Raw genomic sequence first — 16,514 nt, 5'->3', positions numbered from 1 at the left:
AAAAAAAAATTTGTTTTAGTGTAATAAATTTTTCAAAATGTAAGGAATTTAAAATTTTGTCAGTCAGATCCGCTGTACCCTGATCTAGCGGGTGGGTTAGAGGGATATAGTAATTTTTTTATCATTTAATTGCCTTAATGCTTCTAATTTGTATTGTTAAATGTCCATAATGACAATCCCCAAGCCCTTATCTGCTGGTTTAATTATTATATCCTTATTGTTGCGTAGTGTGTTGATAAGCTCTTCTTTGTTCTGCTGTTATATTTGATTGTGAATTTGGTTGATGTTTAATTGTTCTAACTGTTGTGTTGTTGAGATAGATTAAGTTTGAAATGTTTTTTGAGATTTGGTTTAATTTAGGTTCCCATGTTGAGGGTTTTATAAACGGTAATCTGTTCCCCTGTTGTATATAGTTAAAATGATCCATTATTTTTAATTTTCCGTTATAGTAACGCACATCCCTCGACAATTCCTGTTTATCTGTGTTTTTAGGTGTGGGGATGAAGGTAAGACCCCTCTCCAAGAGTTTCCTTTCATCTACTGTGAGTTTAAATGTTTTGGATAGATTGAAAATATTACAGTGTCGTTGTGTATTAGGTTCACACGTCTCCGACCTCAGAAGTTTAACTGATCACACCAACAGTCGAACATTTGGTTTGCTGTCTCCCTAGTCCAATGGACTAAGTCCCTCGGGATCCACCTTGAAACGTAATTTATTTAGTTACAATAGTGGGGAGCCATGCGTTTCAATTTATTTGTTAATTATTGTGAGGTTTTCGATCGAAGAGAGATCAAAGTATTGGATAACGGGGGTATAGATTGAAGCATGTGGAAAGGCGATTTTAGCTGTTTTCCACAACCCCTGTAATTGCTTAATTGCCATATCGTGTGGTTTTTTGTACCCGGTTCTTAATGCCTACTGAAAGGATAACTTTTTGTACCGATGGCTGTGGCGACAATTTTTTAGAGGATAGTTCCGATATGTAAAGTAGCCCCTGGAAAACTGTCTACCTGTATTTGTGGGTCCCGAATCTGGGAAATCCTACACAGGTTATAGTCTTCAATAAACATAATTGGCTTGTGGACCTCCAGTGACCACTCTGTCCATTTTTTGTCCGTATTAGGATGTCTGTGTGGCCTCCTGGCTTTAACCATCGAGAGGTCCCTAAATTCTTCCTCCGATGTCGTGGAGGATGTAGGAGATTTCAAACCCGGTAAGTGTGTAGTTGTCGATTGTCATCCGTAAGACTTTGCACGATAGCAGCAAGTCTGTTATTCATTATAGTTGTGTTTATCTGAAAAAACAGCAATAAGTTTGGTTACTAAGCTAAAACTATAGGTTCCTTTAAACCAGAGCTAGGTAAGATTTAAACAACTGTGAGCTATTAGTTATCTCCAAACGACCTTTGACGGGCCGAATAGCCCACACTTGTTTGTAAATTTATTATGTTCTTATGTACTGTTAATAAATATCAATAATCAAAGTGACAAAGTGTACTTACGATTTGCGTTGTAATTTTTTGGTTACAGTAGCTACTAAATTTCTGCCTCAACATTGTCTTTAGGGATTCCAGATAAACTAGTCTTCTTCTACATCTTAATCTCTGAAATATAACAACACAGACAAGCATGTCTTTCATAACATAAATGTTTTCTGTATATAACACCTATTTAAAAAAATATCTCGAGCCTTACCCTTCCCTCTATGTCTTCGACATATTTTGGTAGCGGACTGGGAAGCTGTCACAAGAAAGTTAGAGATTACAACTTTTACATAGGCAAGTATATTGCAGTCAACAGAGATCATTATGCTTTTCCCCTTACTGGTACAAGGTATCGGTGAGACTTACCCAGGGTTATCTTCCTCTTCCTTGTCACTATCAAAAGCAAAGTTAAAATTAATGTTATCTTCCTCCTCATCTTTATCACCTTTATCCTCATTTTTGTCCACTTCCTCCTCATCTTTCTCCGCTTCCTCCATATCTTTCTCCCTTTGCTGCATATCTTCTTCCCCTTCCTCCATATCTTTCTCCCATTGCTGCATATCTTTCTCCACTTCCTGCATCTCTTCTTCCCCTTCCTACATATCTTTCTCCCATTGCTGCATATCTTTCTCCACCTACTGCATATCTTTCTTTACTTCCTGCATATCTTTTTCCACTTCCTCAATATCTTTCTCGCATTGCCTTATACCTTTCTCCAATTGCTCCATATCTTCCATCACTTGATCCATATTTTTCTCCACTTCTCCCTCTTGTTGTCCGACCTTGACCACTTCATCTCCAGCATCAACGGGCATGAAGATAATAGATGTTGAAAAGACATACATTGTTAACATCATAATTACTATTTTTACAATTATCTATAACTGACATTTACCTGCTTCTTTCTCATGCTCACATGGAACAACTTCCATTGAAACCTGACTGGGTAGTGGCTCTGACAAAACATCAACTGCCTCCTGACAGTCATCTTCATCATAGTCAAACATCAGCCGTCTCGAATAACATAACTTTTCAATGGCTGCATGGTAGCCTTCTTTTTACCAATACCAAGTGCACCATTAAGCAGAGCGCAACCACGGTAAAGATCGTGCAGTTCAGGTTCGGCGACGTAAAACCGGTCCGCCGTTTCGACACTGGCACATGATTCGGGCCACCAGTCGGCGCTGCTCTTCGGGCAGGCTTCTCTGTACCTGTAAACAAGACAGATAAACTGATGACTACGGCCAGAGAAGTTATTAAGACAAAACCGGAAAAGACATGTTGCAAATCTGTAATTGCTAAGTTAGTGAGACAAAACCCGGAAAAAAACACGTCGCCAATCAGAAATTGCTAAGTTAGTTATACAACGGAAAACATACGTCACCAATCAGAAATTGCTAAGTTAGTAAGACAAAACCGTAAAACACACGTCGCCAATCAGAAATTACTAAGTTAGACAACACCGAAAAACATACGCCGCAGATCAGAAATTGCACATTAACATCGCTTGAAATTAAGACTTACACAGGTCAAAACGGCGGACCGAATGTCCGTAACGCCGAATTCCCGGGGCATCCCACAATCGAGACATGCTTTCTGAACAAGCTTGTTCAGCGGCTCTCCAGATGAAGAAAAAAATAACGTTACTGGATTATAGCAGTATCCTGGCAGTTTTGGTCTCAGTTCATCAAACTGCTGAATCCAAAAATGCTCCCTGCTAGTGAGGGCAATTTTTGCCCTCCCAAATGAGGCCGATGTCTTGTGGCTGGAGACCTTTGAGATTGGGATAATGTGTTACTAAGCATGGAACAGCAGGTAAATGTAGTCAAAACAAACATCACTTACATGTTACACAGTTGAAAAATTTAATTACATTTAATTTCTATTTTATATAGTACCTTTTACAACTTAGCTGTCCCCAAGTCACTTTACTTTGGTTTGTCATGATCTAAAAATGAGCACAATATCAATTAATTTTTAGGTACTCACGTTGATGACATAGTTCTCACCTGGCACTCCTGGACCTCAGTCATTGTGAGGTTTATAAGGACACTCACCCAGTGCCCAGTGCAGGCAAATAAGTATGTCGCCAATGCGCCTATGGCCTTGTTCCTTATGTTAATATTTTTGTGGTCTTGAGAAAGTGCATCTGTGACCAAAACAGAGCAAGGTATTTGCAAGACATTAGAAAGCATCCTTTTACATTACACAAACTAAAATTTCTAAAAAAAAAAATTAAAATTAGTGATTAGTGGTCATTGTTATCAAATCACAGCACACAGTGCACAACAACAAAATGTGTCCTCTGCATTTGACCAATATGTGACATCGTGACATAGCAGGGGGCAGCTAATTCAGTAAATGCAGCCCCCCACTACCGGAAAGTATGAAGTTGAGATTACCACATTTCAGGAATTTGCAGGGGTCACAGGATGCCCACTTACCAAGAGAATCGGGAATTCGGCTGCGTAGCTCCGTGATAAGCTCTCGGAGATCTTCCCTAGAAGGCGTCCTCTTTCATTTATGATCCTTGACACGTTGCCGGTGTCCTACTATTTGTTTTGATAAAGCAATTCTCTGCAATTTTAAGTGCCTTAATATTCCTTGTAAAATTTTATGCCCAAGGTTTTAGCCATCTATCAATTAAAAACTGCAGAAATTTGCAAACTGAAAAAACATCATTTCTTGCAGGTTGTCACCTGAAATTTCCCTGCCAAATGTTTGACCAAATTATTTAATTTACTTTGGTCGTTTAGAAATTTAAGAGGAGCAGCTGCTTGCTCAGACGAAGAGCCCCACATAAAATTAATGAAGCCCTTCACATAGGCTATTTCTTGCTTCACACTTTTAGTTTTTTTCTTTGTCTCGCAAACGCGAAATAGGCTCTCCTTGTATTATGGCAGTACTTTATCTGTAATAAAGGAACAAAATTAACCTTCTCTAATGCAGCTATTTATATCAATAGCGATCTTCTGGTGACAGCGGTACTACACGCCCCTGATGTAGGTAAAACAAACCATAACTGTAAAAAAACTAACCATAGCCTTAACCATAACTGAAATATAAAAAAAGAAAGATACTTAAGCATCGCCGACAATGCCATCAACTACAGAAAGTTAAAATGACTGCATAATAAAATGACTTACCTGCAAATAAAAACGTTTGTCTTACTTCCCTGTTGCCTGATGTTTCTTGATTTTGCCCCTCAAAAGTCTTCAATTTGGCATTGCAGCTCATTAATTAGACGCTTCATTTTTTCCATTTCACTATCATTCTCTTTTGACGTTTGTCTCTGTTGTATAACTGCCGTTCTTGCAGCGGCACATTTAGTTTGACAAACGAGGTTTTTAAGCTCTTCGCCACTCTTCTTGTGCATGACTTGGACAAGCTTGTCTAGCCGTATTAGTTTAGTTGCAGCACAATCAGGGATTGGGCAGTCTAACGGACCAGAAAACCGGCCCGTCTTGCAAGAAACGAGGAGCTTTCGCTCCTCGCTGCTGTTTACCTTATGTACATCACGCAAATGTACTGTAACATTAAAATAAGAAACATGACATAATGGGCATGCCTGCTTTTTGCGAACCATGTTGTGTCCTTTGAAAAAATAAAAATGCAATTAGTTAGATAGACAACTTATCTTAAAGTAATATATATTCATATATGCAATGAAACCAGAAAGCACACGTCACAGTCCCAAAGTTGCTATGTTAGTCTAATGAAACCAAAAAACAGACGTCGCAATTGTGTAATTGTTAAATTAGTCCACTGAAACCAAACCAGCAATCACAAATCTCAAAACAAAAGCCCTAATTAAGGGGAATGCAGAAAATTAGGCCTATACCACCATGCTGATTCTCAAACAGCATTATGACGATGCCCTGTCACTGGAGAAAGAAAAATTAAAAAATATTTCCCAGCAGTTCATTGACGAACAATATGCGGTTGCTGTTAAATGGGCAAAAAGGGCATGTTACGTGCCGTAAGTTCGGGTTACGTGCCGTAAGGAATTTGTGCCGTAAGTTTAGGAGGATGCCCGCAAGTTGCTCGGACCTCCTGCCCTCTCGCCGCCGATTGGTCAACTGCTCTCTCGACTCCGCCCTCTGGATCCAACCCCGCCTCCCTTGCCTTCGGAGCAGTTTCTGGTTCGTCGGCTTCAGAGATCGCCGCTTCGTCCCTTCGTGGCCCGCTACTTGCTTCTCGCCTGCTAGCTCGCTCTCCGTTCGCTTTACTTTGTTTGATTGATTGTGTATGACTGTTTTGCCCTTGACTTTCGATTTTCGCCTCGCCCTTGTTTGTACTTTCGCGTTGGTTTTTGACTGCTTGCTTGGTTTTGGACTTTCGCCTGTGTTTCGACTTCGCCTCTCAGTTCTTCCCTTTTGATACCTTTGCTTTGGCTTTGTGTTTCGTGTTTCACTAGGTGTGTAGGGAGTGTCTGCCTTTTTGTTTATTCGTTAACGTGGGTGTTATTGTTTGTTTGGTCAGGGAGATAGATTTAGGCATTGTTGTTTCGTTTCACCTTCTTTTTTTTGTGTTCGCTTAGGTAGCTCTGCTTGTGGTGATACTCAGTAGATGTGCTTTTGTTTGTTTCTTTGGCCTCTGTCACTCCTGACGTTCGTTACACCTAGTGTTTGTACTGTGTTTGTGAAAAACTATAAAAAAAGACTCCCTTTGTGTCCCGTGTTCCCTTCTCCTAGCCATAGTTGTCCTGTCCTCCCCAATCCCTCCTTCCTTTTCACTTTGTTGCGCTCCAACCCTAGACTGGACCCTAACAGGCATTTGGCAAGAGACTCAGGGAGGAAACGTTACATGAGGTCTACACCTTCTTAAGGGATTGGCATGAGATTGGACCCTGTTCTCCTGCTTCAGTGAATTCCCAGGTGCAGGAAGCTTTACAACCCCCTTCCCCTAGGGAATATGGGGATGATCAAACATTGGAGGCCCAGAGTAGTGGGTGTACAACCACACTTTACAACAGCTAGTCCTGTGATTGGGAGATCAGTCTCAATCCCCTGATAATCCCCCCACGCCCCCAGAATATGGTTTAGCGCATACCTTCCAGGTCCAGGCCTCAAGGCATGCGGGGTCAGATATGCAGCCTCACTCTGCATCCTCTAGTTGGCAACTGCAGACCACTAAGGCTTTGGAGCCCCCTTCTGACCTGGAAAGCAGGACAACACGTACTCTGAGTACCCAGACCCCGGAACGCCCACTGGCACGGGGGCATTTCCAACCCGCAGCACCCAGTCCCTCGGTGGTCAAAATGACCAGAATGGTCCCCACCATGACAGCCCTGACGTGCGTCAAGTCCCCTAGGATAGAGGTGATGGCTGATAGTCACTCTGTTAAAACCATGACATCATCCTCTCCTTCAACTTCTCGGAGGACCCTGAGCCCTGATAAGGTGGCTAGCCTAAGGAGGGCTATGCAGACCCGACTGGACATGCGATTGGTTGTGGCCACACCTTCCAACTCACAATGTGAGATCCAGGACGGGCAGCCTAAGAGGAGCCTCCGTTTGCTGAGGAAAAGAACAGAGAACACGTCAGGCACCGGAACATTTTTCAAAGCCAGAAAGGCTATTTCATTTAGAAATCAAGTGGGGCTCGATAAGGCCTAATTAATAATTGCAGTGTCGGTGGTTGGGAACATCAATGGGTGGGTGGGTGCCCACCCACCTGTGGCTGGCCCGTGCATAACTTGGGGTTCCCCTTTCCCTACTGCAAAACCGTAACCCCAAACCACATCCCTAACCTGAAACCATAACCATAAAACCTAAACCACAGCCATAACCTCAAATCACAGCCCTAACCACAAACCATAATCATTAAACCACAACCATAACCACAAACCGTAACCATAATTTAAAGCCATAAGCATAAACCACAACCATATACCATAACCATAAACCACAACCATAACCGGCAACCATAAAACCATAACTACATAAACCTAACCGTAACTATAACCTTAACCGTAACCAATAATCATAACCAATAACTGTAACCATAACCGTAAATCTTAATTTTAAGCCACTAACCGCTAACCATAAAGGGTTACTGGTTAGTGGTTGTGGTTAGGTTTAAGGTTGTGGTTAAGGTTATCATAAAGGTTACATGATTAGCAGTTACAGTTAAGGTTAGTGGTTATGGTTAGCGGTTATGGTTAAGGTTAGCGATTATGGTTAGAGTTAGGGGTTAGGGTAATGAAAGTCTGACTGCAGCATCCAGGGCTAGACATAAGCCGCGGCACCGCGGCCAATGGCCGTCATGCCTTTCAAAATTGGCCGCACGCCTCCTCAAAATTGAAGTACCTTACGGCCAAGATTGGCCTGCCTTTAATGTTTGTCTGGCCGTATGCACCCTTTTTACCGAAAGTAACGTTCATTACACAAAAGACTTGCGCACGACACGGTCCACTTTACCTCGTCAACAATCGATGCATCTGTACTGAACCCGAACCTAACCTAAGATACGAGAAACGAGGTCGACCCGCACATCTCGTAATTCCCAACTACTGAATGAACCGCAATGAATTCTGGACTAATACGATCATGTGTTCGTCGCATGATTGGCTGGTACGGTATGTATCGTCCAGCCTACTATGGAGCCACAGCAATGACAATGGTGCATCATCGGGGGGTTACGTTTTTGATTGGAAAAGCCATCAGACGGTTTCCGAATAACAGATAGGTGTCCTCTTCGGTAATCATCGTGTAGTTGTCGTCTGCTGCTTATGCTGTCACCATGCCTCGCAAAGATCGAGAACGTAAAAGAAAGCAAGCTGAACTCGCGGCTACTGCCGCAAAATGTTGCAAATTATCTACTTTGTTCAGGTAAGTGTCAGATGGTGTTGTAAAAAAACATTTGCCGAGGCAGAGCAGATTTGACTCAGAGAAGTACCAAGCTCTGCTGGGAGGATATAGGACTGGTAGCGTGCAGTGTGCAAAAAACGAACATCAAGTCAATTGTCATGTACACTAAAAGAATACGGGTGTTCTGAGCAAACAAATACAAAAATATTGACGGCTCCTTTATTGTTGGATTTTGTTTTTTGAAATAAAGCGATATATATATCTATAAATATATATATATATATTCTGTCTCAAATCGAAGGTCGTATTGCGTAGGTTGTCTAAACTTGGTAATTACAGTAATTGGTAATTAGTGACTCAGTATTAGCCCAATGCCTTTTTGGAAAGTTTCTGCTTTTTTGAAAATAAAAAAATGCATCCTTTATGGAAATAAAATTCCTCCACAAGGCCCGAGGTGTCCTATGAAATTTAAATAAATGAAAAAAACATTTTTTCAAATTAAAATTTTTAATTTGTCAATGACTTCACAAAAAACAATACCACTGCACACTAGCTAATTTACTCCAGATTTTGGCCTTGTGCCCAGGCTTAATGGTCTTGTGCCCTAGAAAAAATATGAATAGCCAAGGCCAAAGTGGCTGTGCCCTCCTAAATCCTTATGTCTAGCCCTGAGCATCCCAGGGCCACAGGAATGCACTGGCCAATCTGGGTCTATCGTTGCATCCACCCGCTTACGCACACAACCGTCATCCCTTACTACACTCTAAAAAGAAAATTTGTGCTGTAGTTGAGGTAAAGCAATATTTTAAATGATTATTATTCAGCTTTCTGCTTAAGTCACGGTTATATGTGTTTTGGGTTTCCCTCAACTTGAAATTACAACCTGTTCTCTTAACTTGATATTCTCATTTAAACGAAAGAGCTCTAATTAAGTTCCACTTATTGTGCGTCGTGCATCTGACGTCATGACGTCAAAGTCTTCCAGAATATTCCTGCTGCGCGGTTAAGACGCCATTACCTCGTTAAGGTGACTTCCAAAGATAAGTAAGTATATAATACTGTTTTTAAATTGTATTGTGTGGTAAAATAATGTAACCTGCTACATATTTATTAGTTCTCCTATGTTGGTGAGATTTTGTTGTTGAAGTAGTAAACTGAATCAGACCAGGTATCGTATCTTCTTTGGAAAATAGCTAGTTTTAACGGGAGAATTTTGCCGTATTCCTCTCGTTTTTGATATATCTGTTTTGTTGCGGCTGTCTATTTAATGTACTTGACACGTTTATAACGTTTTTCTTAGTAGCAGTAAAAGTTTAGTGAAACTTCTACTGCGTGTGTGTGTGCGTGCGTGCACGTGCTCTCGGCATGCGCAGCCATAACTTAAATTTGGAACGTTTTTGCTACCGCGATTTTGAGGACGGCTGTACACTAGTTACAATATTTAACGGCAATTATTAGCACAATGTATTCTGTTCTCGGGAACGTGTACAAATGCAGCAGTGAACGGTGTTCTGTGGAAATGTACTTAAATCAGCAGGTGGTCGGTGTTTATGCATATAGCTATTAAAATGGTAAGCATTAACTAACTATTTCTAAGCATTACATCTCTTGGGAGTACAGTAGTTCATACACTGTTGTGTGCTTTTGTATCTTTGCTGCTGTTACTACTGCATGCTGGCAAGATCTTGTCAGTCTGTAAACACCTGTCAAACGGGATAACCAGCCATATGCACTACTGCTTATAATGTCACAATTAAAGTGTAATGCAGTGTAGAAACTGTCACTAATTATTTCACCTAACATTATTTCACTTCTTCATGTTTTTCCACGAACTGGTGGTGATCAGCCCTTGACACACTACTTAGGTAAGTTTATCCTGCTCATCCTATAATATCTAAAATGGAATAGTTAAGAATTAAGTGGATGTTAGCAAAGCTTAAGATATTAGCTTTAGAGATATAAAATTGTAGTATAATAATGACATTTTTAGCTGTTGGGTATTAGTTAGAAATGCTATGGACAAGGCTTATATTATGACAGTGAGTTCAGGACAGTGTGTAAAGTGTACAAAATACGTGGGCTTAAACACTAACATGATTGAATGTTAGCATAAAAAACATGACATGAATGTAATGTAGTAATATGTTATATTAATATCTAAATAATTTTCTAAATGAAATGTACATTGCCGAAAATACAGAAATTGCTGAATGATGAAGTTAATAAGTAAAATGCACTAAGGTAGAACATAAAGAAAAACTTACAAAGAGTAAAATTTGATGACAAAAAACTGACTAAGATAAAAAAAAAAAAAGATTGTATTAACCAATTATACAGATTGTCTGTTCAGACAGGGCAGGTAGCATTAGATGACCTTTGTGATTCACTCCTGATATTCACCCAGATTTTTTTTCAATCTGCTATATATACTTTGTAAAGCCTAAGTCCTTGTTTTTCCAGTGTTGTGCTTCATGTGGAAATGTAAAGACTGCAAGAGGGTATTTATAAGAAGATCTGAACTGCTCAGACACTTCAGACTTGATCACAGGCATTTCGGACGAGGCTATTCGTATCCATGCACCTTTCTTAATTGTACATGTACATTCAAGACCTGGAATGCCTTACGGACCCACTTAACAAGAAATCATCCTCCCCAGCAAACTCCCACCAAGGCTCTATCCACATTCAAATGCCTCATCTGCAGTTATAATCAACTGTGCGCTGAAGGGGAATATTTTCAGCACATATTTCAACATCTTAAAAATAAGGAGACTGTAACATGTATGTTCCAAGGCTGTGAATATAAAACAAATGTCTATGCCAACTTCAAAAGTCATAAATTCAGAAAACACTCATGTGCAACTAATGTTTTTAAACCTGGGATAGTTGAAAGAAAAAAGCAAAATTCCTCAGACAATTTGTGCAGCAATGTTGTACGTGATATTTCAGATGGTGAAAGTGTGCAGGGTGATGCCGATTATGATTCTCCATTAGACAGAGTGGATCCTGAAATCTTGGAAAAGGATATTGAGCTTAAAATTGCTTCAGTCCTACTTAAGTTGGAAAATATTTTTCTTGTCTCTAGTACAGCTATTGATGAGCTCTTGCAGGAGATAAGCTATTTGATTGGTTCTCTTTCTTTGCCAATTGCTCAAACCACTATTAGCCAAGTCTTACAAGATCATGGATGCCATTTTGACCAATCAGTTGTTAAAAAACTAGCCAGTGCTCTTTGTGAGACAAATCCTGTAAAAAAAGCAATTGGAGACAAAGGTCCACTTTCCAGTGCGTGGAGACGAAAGGTTTACTATAAGAGCCACTTCAGTGTAGTGGAACCAGTGGAATACATACTTGACCAAAAGAATAAGAAGTCATACCAATATATTTCAATTTTACAGTCTTTGCAGCAAATTCTTGACTGCCAGTCAATATTAGATCAGGCTGGTAATTTGAATACTGTATACAAACAGCAGCAGGAATCCTGTGTGCATGTATATAAATCTTTTTTTGATGGTGTTGCATTCACAGAAAATAAGCTTTTGTCAAAGCAGGAAAGCATTTCATTGATATTATACATTGATGAATTTGAAATATGTAACCCCCTTGGTACATCTAGGAAGAAGCATAAAATTTGTGGTTTGTATTGGATACTGGGTAATTTGCCACCAGGCTGTAGTTCTGCCTTGTCCTCGATTTATTTAGCTCTTCTAATCAAAAGTAATGAGCTAAAGTGCTATGGGTATGAGAGAGTGTTAGAACCTGTAATTAAAGATCTAGTAATTTTGGAACAAAGTGGGATATTTGTGGCAAAGTTGGGTAGAACACTAAAAGGCACAGTTCAATGTGTAGTCGCTGATAACCTTGGTGCACACAGTTTTGCTGGATTTGTTGAAAATTTCACAGGATCCTATGTTTGTAGATTTTGCACAGCAGAAAGATCAGAGTTCCAGACTAAAGAAGTTAGAAACTGAGTTTTTACTTTAAGGACCAGAGATATTCATGCAAATCATCTGAGACAGATTGAGGAAAACAAATTGCCCAATTGTTATGGTGTGAAATCCAATTGCATTTTGTCAAAGCACCTTTCATATTTTGATGTTACCTCTGGGTTTCCTCCAGATATTGTGCATGATCTTTTTGATGGAATTGTTCCTTTTGAACTTGCACTTTGCCTCACTGTATTAATCAAAAAAAAGTATTTCACATTAGTCTCATTAAATGAGGCAATATTGTCTTTCAACTTTAAGTGGACTGACAAAACTAATCGACCTCATCCTGTGCCTCTGAGTTTTGGATCCAGAAAAACTGTTGGGGGCAACGCGCATGAGAACTGGAGTCTAATCAGATTTTTGCCCCTGTTGGTTGGACAGAGCGTTCCCTGTGAGGACCCGGCATGGCAGATCTTAATAGACTTGAAAGACATTGTTGATCTTGTTGTTAGTCCTTTTCATACTGAGGAGTCCATTGCGTATCTTGACTTTAAGATCTCAGAGCACAGAATTAGATTTCAAGAGGTTTTCCCTGACTGTGAACTCAAACCGAAACACCATTTCTTGGAGCATTACCCATACTTGATCTGTCAGTTTGGTCCACTCGTTGCTTTATGGACAATGCGCTTTGAATCGAAACCAAGCTTTTTTAAAAGAGTGGCAAGAAATATAAGGTGCTTTAAAAATGTGCTCCTTTCCCTGTCAGAGAGACACCAGTATCAGATTGCACATCATTTACACTCCTGTGTTTTTTCCAGACCCACATTGGAAGTAACAAATGTTTCTACTGTTCATGTTGATGTTCTTAACAAGGACATCTCAGATGCTTTGAGGAGGAACTCAAATAAGGACATAGTGTGCTTGGCTAAAAGTGTGACATATAATGGACTGAACTACAAGTGCGGGATGATCTTGATCTATGGCTCACTTGGAGGACTGCCAGAGTTTAATGAAATTGTCCACATGGTGATCCAGCAGGACAAGTTGATCTTCATTGTGAAGAAGCTCAGTGGGTGGTATATAGAGCACTTCAGAGCATATGATCTCAAGACATCACCAGGCAAGGAAGTGAAAGCTATTGAGTTACAAGAATTACACGATGCATAACCATTGGCAGACTACAAAATTGGAGGAATGCGTCTTGTCACCCTGAAAAGATATATTCACATTTAAAAATTGAGGCATGTGAATGTGGAAAGTTGTGTAAAGTTATTAAGTGGGAAAACAAAAATCTGCCTCACACTTTTAAAATGTAAGCCATTTTGACATTTCAGTTAGGGTTGCGTCATGATTTGACCCACATATAATTGTAGTAGATAACTAATAGGAAATTTATGTTGCGAATACTGCCATATTTGTTAAAATCATCTGCAAGACACTTACATTTGTTCATCATTGCTGGTCACAAAAAGTTAGTGATATTTGGTTTTCTGGGAAAATTCATGAAAAACGTTTAAGTTCATACCACAGTGATATTATATCATTAAAATGGGGCATTTTCAATGGGATTCAGGGCTGGAGAAAGTGCAGGCCACTCCATTTGAGGTACCCCAGTTTCCAGCAAACCCTAAAGCCGAACATCCCTAACTTTTGATGAGTAGTGTATTTGATAAAAGCCTTTTGGTTTAACACATGAAAGTTGTTTAGACTATGTAAATAGAGGATTATTGTGCATCTTTGCTGTGGTTTATAACTACAGAATTTTAGGGGCTCAGAACTATCTTGATTAGTTTGATGATCAATGTTTCAGTCGTAAAAAGTGTGACTTTGCATCTAGCACATATATACAAACTAATCAGACATATAAAGCCTCATTTAGGGAATATACCTTACATGATACTTATCAACTGCATTTGTGCTTTCTTCTCAGGCTGACATGGCAAATTTGAGACTTACAAGACTGAAGGTGATTTTGGGGGAACACAACATCGAAAAACTTACTCTTCCTAATGGCATACCCGAGTCATTAGATGAACTTCTCAGCCAGATAAAGACTACATTTAAGCTAAAAGAGGACTTCAGGCTTCAGTACATGGATCAAGACTTTGGGAATGACTTCTTTAACCTCAATTCTACTGCAGACCTTCATGATTTAGGGACAGTGAAGGTGATGTATCAGGAAGCCATTCTAACTTTGATCACTTCAAGTGAAAGCACATCATCACATTCACTTTCATTTGACATCGATTTGGCATCAAATGACACTGTAATCCTTTCATCACCTGAGTCCATATCATCTCGAAAACGTCAGTGGCCAGAGGACTTTCCAATTACTCAGTTTTCCTACGATACAGAACTACTGTTGGAGAAGGGCAACTCAGAATATGATGTACACCACAAAATGTTGACTCTGACCTCTCGAATCAAGACTGATATCCTGAACAGACTAGCAGAAGAAATCTACCAATACAAGGCTTACCCAGAGGATGCACATTTTAGTTCAGTAGCAGAGGCCTTAATCAAAAGGCACTCTTGTTTGAAAGAACCTGGATCATTCAACGGTTGCTACGGTTGGAAACAGCGACTCAAATACAAAATGGGAAATTATAGGACTCATCTGAAATTACAGGGTTGTCCAGAACTGTCAGTGAACTCCCTGAAAGCAAAAGCTCCTAAAGATGCTTTTCCTGCTAAAAAAGTAAAAAAGCCAAAACGAGCAGAAGCAAACTTTTATCCAGGCTTCCCTGTTGGCGAGACTGTGGAAAGTCTTGAGAAAGAGAGACTCGAACTTTTGACAGAGATCAATAAAAAGAACAATGAGAGAGTAGTTGCAGTCAAAATGGCTTCTACATTTGCCTACCGACGACAGGAGGTGGTCAACCAAGAACCCGCCATAAAGGACTTCAAGAACAGATGGCCTGCATTGTTCTGTCCAAAAGAGGTAATGGGAAATTCAGTGACCCAAAGTATATCTTGTTTTTTGGTGGTTTTTTTTTTTTTTTTACATTTACTTTGTCATAATTTGTAGAAAATTGTTCTTACTAACAGTTATACACACATTTGTCATACTTTAGGGGGCATGTTACTGTACAGTGAGATTGTGTGTAGACTAAGATAATCATTTGCACCTTTTTGGACTGCCCTTTTTTGTTTCAGATTAATGCAGAGTTCCAGAGGCTCATGGCAGTCCCTCTTGAAGAAAAATTCATGGCCCAGTTAGACCTGCACTTAAGTCAGCTCATCAGAGTCGTCCGTTCTAAAGGAGGAGCAACCCGGCAAAAGACTGCTCACATTATTGAAACTTTGGACCAGGTAAACATGCTTAGCACTAAGGGCCTGTGATTGTTTATTTCCTAACTAGATGTGTTGTCAGGTATTTACTTTATAAAACGCATACCTTTACATAAAACTAATACTAATGTTACTTTATCGGTTATCACTAGCAAATGTTAACTCCTTCTCTTATTTGACCTATGGTAAATATTGTCAATTTAAAAAAGAAAAACACAAATGTTTCATTGAAAAAGTTTTCCTAAATATAAATTTTGTCCCTATATGGAAAACTTATAAAGATTGTCATTTCAGACAGAGGACATTCATCTTCGGAGGGAATCAGTTCTGAAAGCACTCATCATCTTTCTGGGGGAAAATCCAGATTGTCACGTTCGGAGACGGGCGAGTCGGGAAGCAGACGCAGTGCAGCCAGAACGTCAGGTAAACTGAGTTTAATTGCACGAAGACGGACAAGCACGGACACTACACTGACATTACAATGCACGATCTGGGGAACAAGGGGAGACGTGGACTGATACACAGAGAACAAGGCAAAAGAAATAGGAAACAGCTGGGCACAATCGGGGAAGTACACGTGGATAATGAGGGGGCGTGGCACATACTAGGAGCGGACGGAGCGGATCGCGACATAACCTCCCCCCAAAGGCGCACACACCGGGCGCGCCCGAGGGGAGGCGACGGACGAGACGGGGCAGGAAACAGGACCTGGAAGACAAAAAGCAAACATCAACCAAAGGCAGGGACCGGAAACAGGACAGAGGAACAAAACAGGAACAGGGACCAGAAGAACGACAAGACACGACAAAGAACAGGAAACGCAGACAGGCAAACAGAGAAGGGGGACACAGAGGGAACACCCACAGGCGACACGAAGGGGCCAGGAGTGAACAGAGGAGACACAGAGGGCAGAGGAGCAGAGACAGGAGGCAGAAAGGGAAAGGGAGGAGGAAAAAGGGGAGCCCGAGGGAGCCCAGGCGGGCGACGGGCAGCGGCCGG

General features: G+C 40.4%; 2 long non-coding RNA genes across 2 annotated transcripts; one reads left to right on the top strand and one right to left on the bottom strand.

Annotated features, from left to right (window-relative positions):
- Positions 1 to 1,696: 1,696 nt before the first annotated feature.
- On the bottom strand, positions 1,697 to 2,272 carry LOC140581324 (uncharacterized). Its single transcript, XR_011984392.1, has 3 exons — positions 2,194 to 2,272; positions 1,851 to 1,877; positions 1,697 to 1,740 (listed from the first exon to the last, which is right to left on the bottom strand). It is a non-coding gene; the product is annotated as an uncharacterized lncRNA (long non-coding RNA).
- A 12,766-nt stretch (positions 2,273 to 15,038) lies between these two features.
- Positions 15,039 to 15,887, top strand: LOC111838209 (uncharacterized). The gene is made up of 3 exons (XR_002836829.2): positions 15,039 to 15,165; positions 15,381 to 15,536; positions 15,810 to 15,887. It is a non-coding gene; the product is annotated as an uncharacterized lncRNA (long non-coding RNA).
- The last annotated feature ends 627 nt before the right edge of the window (positions 15,888 to 16,514 follow it).

This window comes from Paramormyrops kingsleyae, chromosome 20, assembly GCF_048594095.1.
Source record: "Paramormyrops kingsleyae isolate MSU_618 chromosome 20, PKINGS_0.4, whole genome shotgun sequence".
Classification (NCBI taxonomy): Eukaryota; Metazoa; Chordata; class Actinopteri; order Osteoglossiformes; family Mormyridae; genus Paramormyrops; species Paramormyrops kingsleyae.
This window is presented reverse-complemented; position numbering and strand designations above follow the sequence as displayed.